Source organism: Patella vulgata, chromosome 7, assembly GCF_932274485.2.
Source record: "Patella vulgata chromosome 7, xgPatVulg1.2, whole genome shotgun sequence".
Classification (NCBI taxonomy): Eukaryota; Metazoa; Mollusca; class Gastropoda; family Patellidae; genus Patella; species Patella vulgata.
Window position 1 is genome coordinate 14,231,279 of NC_065885.2, and position 10,372 is coordinate 14,241,650.

Here is a 10,372-nt window from a genome sequence, read left to right on the forward strand (position 1 = left end):
GGGTGTAGCTCCTAACTATAATTGAGTGATCAGGTGATAATGTGGTGAGTGATGACGTGATAGCCAGGGGCGGCAGATTACCCATGGCGCAACTATCCAAGGGCCCCATTGGAAAGTTAAGAATTAGAATACGGAATCCTTCATTTCCAAACGGTACGTGTTAATAATTCCGAGATTGTTTTTAAACACTACAGTCCCTAATTGCGCTTGTGAACGTTTCTATAGTTATTTGAAACGAATTAAACAAACTCTGCGTCCCACTATTACGCAAGGGACTGAACAAGCTGGCATTGATTTTAGTCAAAAACCGGATTTTTTTTAGGATATCATCGATTACTTTAGTATGTAAACAACTAATTTGATTCTAGTTTACTGAACAACAATTTAATTGAAGTTGACTGATCAATAATTTGAAATTTTATATACCTGTACATTGCTAATCATTGAGCATTCAGTGATTTGAGATTATACTTTTATGTTTAAACATACATTATGCAAGAGCTAAATCTGCCTATTGTAGGTCTTTCTTTAGGTCTGAAATATTGTCTAAATTATTAATTAGACATTAATTAACTTATCCAGACCATAATCAACTCTCGACGTCAACGCTAGTCTGCGATATTTACTCGATTAGGGTCCGATTTGCTGCTCAACTTTCATTCATGATTTAATCATGAAATGGATAATCGAGACGATGTTTTTATCGTACCGATTTTAGTAATGATGATCGAGGCTAGTAATGATGACGGGACCTCCAGGTTAACGAGCCAACAGCTTACCCACTGTGACACCGTGGCTCCCAACGGTTATAGACGCAAAAAGTGTTAACATCCACGGTTCCAAATCCGATTCTTTGCATGTGCTCCGTGGGGCATCACAGTGTTTAGTGTAGAGTCGGTATTATTAATAATCTTCACTAAAACGTCAAAAGAAATTGATAAGCAATGTGAACTAACTTGTATGCTGTCAAGTCAATACAGTTTTGAAATTAAAGATCAGCTCAGATCAGAGCATTCCTTGGTTGTTTAGATAAGATTCGCATATGGGTGTCACTGTCAGCCCACTTTTTAAAATCAATTTTCGAGAAAACCAAATTTCTGATAATAGGCACTTAACACAACGCGGATTAACCATGGTGGGGGGCCCTGAGGCATGACGAGTGGGGGGGGGCACCAAAGTGACACAAGTGACCAGAAGTTTGGCAGTACTACGTTCCTCGATTCACCGGCAACAAAAAAAAAAAAATTACGTTCGGAGATTAATAATGACAATTTTGACAGATTCTGCGTCCAAAACGCGAATAAAAATGGGCTCAAAGTTACCTTGATTCCATCTCCTACAAGTTGTGACCAAAATATTGCCGCTAAAGAGAATTTAAATGCGTTTCTTGATACATTTTTCCAGCTAAATAAACAAAAAGAGGAAACACGGATACCAGTCGAAAGTCATACGCGGCATCGCCGGATCACACTTAATTCTCGGATGTCAACCGCAATACGGGCCCATCGCCATGGATCGAGGGGGCACCAATGTCCAGTACTATGAAAATCCGATGGAGTGCCTCGAACCGTGGAAGTTCTTGTTCATTCATTCATATCGTCTAAAATAGACTATTACGAAGAAATACTGTTTGGGCTACCAAAGTATCTGTTCCCTAACCCCCCAAAACCAGAAAACACCAAAACGTTACTTTGATATTGAAGCGTCTTTATTGGCTTCCGGTTGGTAACGAATAAAATTCAAAATCTTACTCATTAAACTTTAGAGCCTTAAATATGACATAGCCCCTGAATACATAAAATATCTTCTCATTATTCGCGGCCCTAGCGTTATTAAGCTATTGTCGATCAGAGCTGTACATTTTGAGATAGACGCCGGTTAATTCGCACACTCGGTCCCTTTTTTTATGAAATCCATTATTGCTGGTCAGAAGCTTGAGATGATCTGACGTCCATTCGCATACTCGGTCCCTACCCTATGAAATTCACAAAACTAGGCAGTCACGCCCCGAAAACGGTTTAAATATTTTGCTTGTAATCTCAAGAGATTGTTCACCAATTGGCTTTGATCTTCTGAATATGCCCCTGTGTATCTTTAACATTACTCCAGTGTTGATAGTTGGATGGCCGAATGGGTAGCGCGTGCGCGTTGTATCATAAGGTCTGTCATTGAGTCAAGTGGCGAGGTTTCGATTCCCCGCTTGTACGTAACCAGGAATAGGGTCGCCTGTCCAACCCTGACGGTTTTCTTCGGATCTTCCAATTTCCTTTCACTGATAAAGACCCCCCACGCGCATGCAAATTATTGAAATAAAATTGAACCAGATGTTAGTACCCAAATGACCTGGTTTGTGTCGCGTGGATGTCCCCCCCCCCCCTCCTCTCCCCCCCCCCCCCCTCTCTCTCTCACAAACATAAGAGACAGATGTCAAGAAGCAGATATAACGGACGTTCTCTGTACAAGATGGCTAAATCTGAGTGGTGGACAGACTCTAGGAAATTTTGAGTCATTGGACCACGTTTTGACATTTTTATTTTAGAATTTTCTACGGGTCCATATAGGTAGTTCAAAATCCATTATTTTCATGCTTCACGAAGATAGGTTATCGAACTCTCTCCACATACTCAACGATGGATTCAAACGCTTATGATCTCCCTCCATAAATATTTTGGAAAAGCTGACCAGATTAAAACACTTGACTCGTAGGCGGCAGAGGAAATTAGCTCCTGCTCTGTCCTTTCTTCACAAATAAGGTGGCGCCATTATATTTGGCGCGAACACGATCAGCTAATTAACTATGTAGGCGCAAATTCTTATGCCCTAGGTTTTTTAGAAAGTAATCCAGTTGGTCCCAACAATGTAAAAACTGAATTGGTGTTCATATTTTTTTAAAATTCTCGTTTGGTTGTACAGAAAATTCAAATGCACGTTTTACACTTGACAGATTAAATACGGATTTGAAAGGAAATGTTTGAATATAAGACGGATAAGGAGGGTAGTGTTTAAATAGACTTTGTTTGGTATTATCTAGAATCTATGAGTATGTGTGTCAACGCTTATCTTAAACAGATAAAGGTGGTAATATGCACCATTTGTTTATAAACATTCAACATGAGAGGATTTATACTGTGTGCTGTGCTTGGCATCGTCTTGGTAACATTTCATTCTTTATCTTTTAGTTATATATTAATATGTTATGATATTTCAGGTGAGATGGTAATTAACAGGGTAGGGATCGAGAGATTTGGACATGGAATATAGACATCGTGTTTTGGCCAATTTCAGAAATTGGGCTGAGACCATCATTGTGTAACCATAAAACTATTTGTGTGGGCATCAGTTATTTTTGCTAATATTATACTGATAATCAACATACTATTTGAATGAACACCTTGATTTAGGTGTTTACTGCTTGCGTTTTTCAAAAATATGTGGTTTTAGGCCAATTCTTTATAGCAAATCGGCTCATGGGGTGCTATACCTATAGGTACTAGCCACGGGAGCAGCTGCCCCCCTAACTTTCGGGCAACCTGACTTTTCGGGCAGACGGGTAAATCTAGTTGGCAAAATAAAGTGTCAAAAATCTACTAAAACACTAATTTACTTTTCTTTTAATTGAATACCAAGAATATGTACTGAATTGACTATGGATTAAAGCATTTTGTCTGGAGCCATTCTACTCTGTGCGACATTTTTCGGGCATCGATTGTTTTGTGAATGCCCCCTGTCATCGAGCCGGCACGCCTATACCTATGGCTATACCGTACGTTATCAATGCCTGACGTCTCTTTCTTTTTCGCCTTATTAGTCCGTGATGATAGCCCCATGTATGGGATCTTCTCCCGTCTTTTCTCGTAGACGGTAATCGTTTATGACCGGACTCAGCCGTTCATGGCCAAAACCCGACGAAGTTCGCTGGAAACAGTGTTGTTCTAGACCAGTGGTTCTCAACCAGTGTGCCGGGGCACACAGGTGTGCCGGGAGATCTTCCTAAGTGTGCCGCGAAATTTTGAACGGCACACTAAAAAAATGTAAAAAGTTCATATCTGTGTTTTTCTTTGTTTAGTCATTCTATGTGTCTATGACTAGTCTCTGTCTACGGTTGTATTCCGTCCAAATTACCATGTTTTTATTTTGCAAAATTCAAATATTTTTCATATGTATTTAGCCAGGTGTGTCGCTATTTTTTCATGTGTTCCAAGGTGTGCCGTTCGCAAAAAAAGGTTGAGAACCACTGTTCTAGACGTATAGTCCAACATGTTTTGCTTTTTTGCTCTAATACTTTAAGATAGATGAATACCTATGAAATGAAGGCATCTGCTGTCGGGATGACCTTATATTTAAGATTTAGACGAAGAGCTGACTATGATAGTTCAGATATAGATAATGAAAAATGAATATATCGAAAATTTCAGTAAAATTACTTTATTCTGGGCAAAGATAAGACTGTTTAAAAATGTAACGTAGATTGTTTATTATTGTAGCAACGATACTTGACAACCGAGACTACGTCTTGATTATCCATTTTATAGCTATTTTTTTTAAATCTCGCGTGTTCAAATCCGTTTAAATCTCGATCATCCAATGGCCTAGAGAGTTGATTATAGCCGTGGCATGTGAATAAATGTCTAAATAATAATTTGGCTCCTACATAATGCACCTTTAAGTCTTAAAATGCTTTGTGGTATTTTGCTTCTTTTTCTTGTACTGCTTTAAAAATAATTTATGGGCAACCCGGACGAGATAAACATTCCGGAATTGCACGTGAATACAGGAAAGACAACTAAATATAAGTAAAACTGACGGTGATTGGATGACAATATGGTGACGGGTGACAGTCACCACCACTGTATTAGTCTCAAATAAAGACAGAGTACGCGCTATCACCTGTAACCCAAGGCGACCACGCGAAGAAAAAGCCGCTTTTTGCGAAATAGTGGTTAGATCCTGAATCGTTTGAAACGACAAATATAAATATTTGTGAAATTTTCCATCGTTTGCATACAGTTTTATAAATTTATTTTTCCGTCTAGTAATAAAGAAAGGATTTGAATTTCAAGTTTCTGATTTTGTAAATATTCATAATTTTTAAGCGGAAGGATAACAGAGTTCAGAAGAGGATGATGATCCTGACCATATATTTGGAACCTCTTTCCAGGTTTAACAATCGCTGAAAACGGGTGAACCATGAGGAACAAGATCCCGTCTGCCCCCCCCCCCCCCACCCCAAACAAAAACAATATTTATATGTGTGTGCGGGGGAGGTAGTGGGGTGGCAGTCCCTCCCAGTGTCACCGGTTAATATTGGCCTGTAAGGAACGTGCTAGGGTCGATTTGTAGCATATCTGACCCACAGTATATTTTTGACACTATGATTGAGCATTATGATTATGATTATCATGATTTTTTGCCATTTGCGAGGGGGCGTAAAAACTCAAGGGGGCGCAAAAACTCAAAACCATGACGCAAAGCTCGTAATTGCGTCACTCCCACTTAGCCCCTAGCTGAAAACACACCAATTAAAAACACCCTTGACTTTTGTTGTCGTCACGGAACTATAATTTAGTCGTGCTCAAGTACCCGTTAAAATACAAGTCCTTATCAATCATCTTATGACCCGGATTTTAACACATATCATCCTGTGACTATCCCCATTGAAATTTGAACATTGGAAGAATTAATATATTATATTAGTAATAGTGCAATATTTCTTCTTTACAAAATATAATTTAATTAAGAGATTCCGTTTATATTCTGCCTGACAAACGTTTTAATTGAATGTTTATTTTGTAGGCGGAGTTTCAAAATAGCAAGTATGAAAGGCGCCTGGATGGATACCGATTTCAGTACCATGATGATACGGTGAATAAATAATTAGCTTTTCAAGCAGGTGAAAGCCTGCACTCCCAAACTTACCACACAAATATTATACAATAACAAGCTCATTAGATATAAATTGTTAACTATTTCAAATGCGTTGATCGGGGTTATTTTACAAGTAGTGATAATTAAAAGAATTGTCCTAATCTCAGTGGAACATTATCAGAGCGGACGGACTTTGATGTCGCTGCCCTGGTAAATATATAGACTTCTACCATCTACTCTTATTTCGAATTCAAACTGCCAAGGATTCTTTGTAAGGTACACACGGGCCGGGATCTAGCTATTTGTCCCATCCGCACGACTAGACGCCCCCCTTTGCCATGGCGGAACACAGTACGCCGGAAATCTCCGGCGATTTTTTTGGCTAACTCAGAGATCGAATCTAGGAGCACATAGCTAGTGTGAAATCATCTTACACTGGGCCACCACATCCCTCAGCCCTACTGCTGAAGATCTATGTTAATCCCAATGACCCCAATGATTGTATCATGTGGCCATTACTCTCTCTCTCTCTCTCTCTCTCTCTGTCACCTGGATGTGTGGGTCATTGCAACACCAGAACTGTTTATGGGTTTTTTTATTTAAAGGGACATTATTTGGCGATAAAGGGGATGGATTGTTATGTAGCTGATGTTCCTGTTGACAGTGAACTACAGACGAAGCTTCAAGATAATGATCATTTAGATGATTTAGAAGTGAGTATAGAACGTCGCAAAATATAAATGTATCTATTTTTGTTAATCTATAGACAGAGCCCGGTTAGCCATGTCGATTTCCTGGGCATATGAAAGCTAGAGAGGGGAGAAATGTGGTTTAACGTCCACTCGACACAAACTAGGTCATTTCGAGACTAACATATGGTCTTTAGCAGTGGGAGGAAACCGGAGGATCAGGAGAAAAGCCAGTAGGAGGAAACCGGAGGACCAGGAGAAAACCCACGAGGTTGGACAGGCGACCCTACTCCTTGTCACGTACAACCGGGAAAGCGAAATCACGCCAGTTGACTCAATGACAGACCTTATAATTCAACGCGCACCGCGCTAACCATTACCCGCCCCCCCCCCCCATATGGAAGCTATGTACAGTCGTTTCTTGAAAAAGTTTGGTAACTCTACCCAATATTACTGTTATACTTATTCTCCCGTTCAAACTGTACTTTCATTACTCTTATTCTCACTTTCAAACAACGATTATCAAATACTGCCTTTTAATTTTCGGTGTCTATATGATTTACTGTAATCTTTTTTCTTCTGACACAGACGACGTACCCCCATAAAAGGCACTCTGAGTTAAATGTGGTTTAGCTTATACATAAATATAGTCCGAGACTTACATACGTACATATTATATAAAAATTATTCAGTGTTCTTAATCTTTATTGATAGATTTTGTTACAAGACCTTTAAATCTTATATATCTAAATTGAAGACGCATTATTTATAGATTCCAACATTCCTTATATGAGTGGCTTGGCCACTGGAAAAAAAAACAAAAGTAGCAAAAACACATTCTGCATGAGATAATTTATTTGGGTAAAAAACTTGACGGAATCGTGTAGAAGGTCTTTCTTACCAATTATGTATACGTGTGTCTAGAAACCCATCAATAATGCACAAAGCGGAAGACATTTATATGGACAAAAAATAGATACTTATATCTTATTTAGATAAATTTACATCTGGATTGTGTTTGAGAAGCACACGCAAGTCCGAAATTCCTGACAGTTTTCCAGTCATCTTGTAAGGGAAGAGTCCAGTTTTAGCCTGATTTCAGATGTCCATTCATGGTACATGTACGCTTAAACATGCATTATGCAAGAGCTAAATCTGCTTATTGCCGGTCTTTCTTTAGGCCTGCAATGTTATCTAAATTATTAATTAGACATTAATTAACTTATCCAGACCATAATCAACTCTCGATGTCATCGCCAACCCCCGATATTTAGCGGATTGGAATACATCTTGTGAAGGACAATTACAATTGATAATCAAGACTATGTTTTTTTTATCGTACCGACTTTAGTAATGATGATCGAGGCTAGCTCTCGGTTCAGAGTAGAGCAATTTGACTGAAATTTTCAGCATATTCTGTTTACGTTATCTATTTGTTTTTTTAACTATTATATCGAGAACTATCAACTCTTTATCTAATCTCCCATAATACCCTTTTTAATTAATTACCTTTCCAAATATGTATCCTAGACAGTTCTACGGCTTAGCCTATGTGTTGGAAGTTGTGCCCAAAAGTATCAATAACGCATCTGTCGTAGTCTTGTTTTCTGCACAGCTTTGGTTAGAAAAGTTGTAAAGAGTCCGGGGATACGTCAATGAAAAGGCTATTTAGATACATTTTATTCAGTTCAAAGCAAGTGATTTGAGTCCTAGGATAATTGAGCTACACCACCAAACCAGTTAAACCCCAAGTGGTCCGCTATTTCTTATGATCCGCGCTACTCCTTGGACAACTAGGATCAGTTGAGCCATAACACTTAACAATGCAATAATCACAATTTTGGCCCGTTAAACGGAGGGTGATTCTCTATTCCTTATGATCCGCAACTCCTTGGGCAACTGTACTAATGTTTCCCCTTTATTTCAGAGAAAGGTCATTAATGTGATAAAATCAGGAACTGGTTTGAATCGTGTTGACCTGCAAACCATTGTGGATAGATATCAAGATACACTGACCCGAGCTTTGTGTTTTCGATCTACTATGTACATCATGGATTTATCTGGAAAGATTTAACAAAATTTATTTTGACATTCATAAATACAAAATGAACCTTGAATAAAAGAAATATCTCAGTTGTTCTTGATTTTAAAATTCAGCGATGGTTGAGACTAATTTCGTGCATGTTATGTTTTTCTTTGGTACGGCAGCAGGCAAGATAAGGATTGATGTACAATACCCACAACGCATTGTGCACCCCACCTGTCCCTTGGTCATAAAACAGTTAGGAGAGAGAGAAATCGGGTTTAACGTCCACTCAACACAAACTAGGTAATTTTGGGACTAACATATGGTTCAATTTTATTTCCATAATTCGCTTGCGCATAGGGGTCTTTAGCAATGGGAGGAAACCGGAGGACCCGGAGAAAACCCACGAGGTTGAACAGGCGACCCTACTCCTTGTCACGTACAACCGGGAATCGAAACCACGCCAGTTGACTCAATGACACACTTTATGATACACCGCGCACGTGCTAACCATCCTCCAACCCCCCTGGATGGTTAGGACATGATTCTAGAAATGCATAAGCTGCAATTTTGTGTGCACATTTTAAAATTTCACACGTTATTAATTAATCAGCAGTTCGGATATTTGAAGTTAAAAGCGTCGCCAGATCACCGGATGACAAATAATAACGAAATATATTGAGGGTTCTTTGGGCTGAACCCGAAGAAAAAAATTTAAAACTAAGGAACACATATTTGCAAATTATTGGGGAGGAGGGTAATGTCAGTTCACCTAAAAAAAGACGCCATGCAAGGCCGCCACAAGGAGGAGATAAGTCTCTGGAAAATATATGGCTGGGATCATTCTCTGCTATTGTTACAAGGCACAGTAAACTGGGGCCCTGGAAGTGACGACCATGCAATATTTCCCATAGATGCTCGATAGGTGAAAAATAAGGAGGGTGAACTGGCTATTTGAGAACTAACACGTTGTTTTTGGTTCAAGAAGTCCATTCTTAAACGTGTGCAGATGTTGGTGGCGTTGGGTCAAAATTGGTTCGACGACGAACCGTATTAGTACATGCACAGATGAACCTACATGGACACCTCGCAGTAATATCCGTATGGGATGTTACCGGATACTGTGCCGGTATTGTAGAGGTGTCGCCTCCTAGACCTTGGTCGATCTCTCTATATATAGTGGGCCCGTCTGGTGGTAACGATCAGCCAGTTAATCAAGTGACTGCTCTGGTAGTCATGGCAGGTTCTCGGTATTCAGATGTAAGCCTTGGCATATCGTTGGGTCTTCCATATAACTGAAGGAGTTGTACTAAAGCAAGTCACATTTCATACCCCGTCTACATCATAAAATCATCATTTTCAGCTTTCACAAACTGTCGATATCAATTTTGAGGGTTCGAAAGAATTAATCTATGCTGCGTTAATTATGTTTTTGTCCTGACCCCCCCCCCCCTCTTCCTCTCCACAACTGGATCCCCAACTGATATAGATAGTCCAAAAATTGTGAACCTACTCGCATAACCCGCATGTATTAGGGGGAGAGAGAGAAATGGGGTTTAACGTTCACTCGACACAAACTAGGTCATTTCGGGACTAACATATGGTTTAATTTTATTTCAATAATTCGCTTGCGCGTAGGGGTCTTTAGCAGTGGGAGGAAACCGGAGGACCGGAGAAAACCCACGAGGTTGGACAGGAGACCCTACTCCTTGTCACGTACAACCGGGGATTCAATGACAGTTGACTCAATGACAGGCTTTATGACCGAACACAAATTGGCGACCTATTCAGC

At 39.6% G+C, this 10,372-nt stretch overlaps 1 long non-coding RNA gene across 1 annotated transcript; it reads left to right on the forward strand.

Moving 5' to 3' along the window:
* The first annotated feature begins 3,040 nt into the window (after positions 1 to 3,040).
* LOC126827215 (uncharacterized) lies at positions 3,041 to 8,690 on the forward strand. The gene is made up of 4 exons (XR_007682609.2): positions 3,041 to 3,153; positions 5,794 to 5,862; positions 6,471 to 6,578; positions 8,482 to 8,690. It is a non-coding gene; the product is annotated as an uncharacterized LOC126827215 (long non-coding RNA).
* Positions 8,691 to 10,372: the final 1,682 nt, after the last annotated feature.